Here is a 506-nt window from a genome sequence, read left to right on the forward strand (position 1 = left end):
TACACATATGGCTGTTTTGATAAGTTAAAACCTGGACTTTTCATCATGCTTCAGGGAGTAGCAGTGGATACACAAAATAAAACCACCTAAAAATTAGCCAAACATTACTGCAGCTGTAAATGGGGAACACAACAAATATTTCATATCACATATCAATCAGAGACATTTTAGTTCAGAGTCCCTTCTTTAAGTCCCCAAATCCCTTCAAATGCCCCCCACCCCCACAACACACCCTTGAGATTTTCAAATCTCCCCGTCAATTCTCCCGCCCTCCCCCCTCCAGAGGTGTTTGTAAATGCAGCCTTATGTGCACATGTCTAATTGTTAGTTATTCTAGTTCAAAATAATAAGGCTTTTGGGGAAAAGTTTCATCACACACAATAGGATTAGAAAACTCATTAGCTGAAGGATACATATAGGGACAACATTCAGAGAAAACCTGCCTGACGCCGATAAACATTGTACTACTAGAGTGAAAGGGCCGTGTGAGAAAATAACACAAACAA

This window comes from Ptychodera flava, chromosome 15 (assembly GCF_041260155.1).
Source record: "Ptychodera flava strain L36383 chromosome 15, AS_Pfla_20210202, whole genome shotgun sequence".
Classification (NCBI taxonomy): domain Eukaryota; kingdom Metazoa; phylum Hemichordata; class Enteropneusta; family Ptychoderidae; genus Ptychodera; species Ptychodera flava.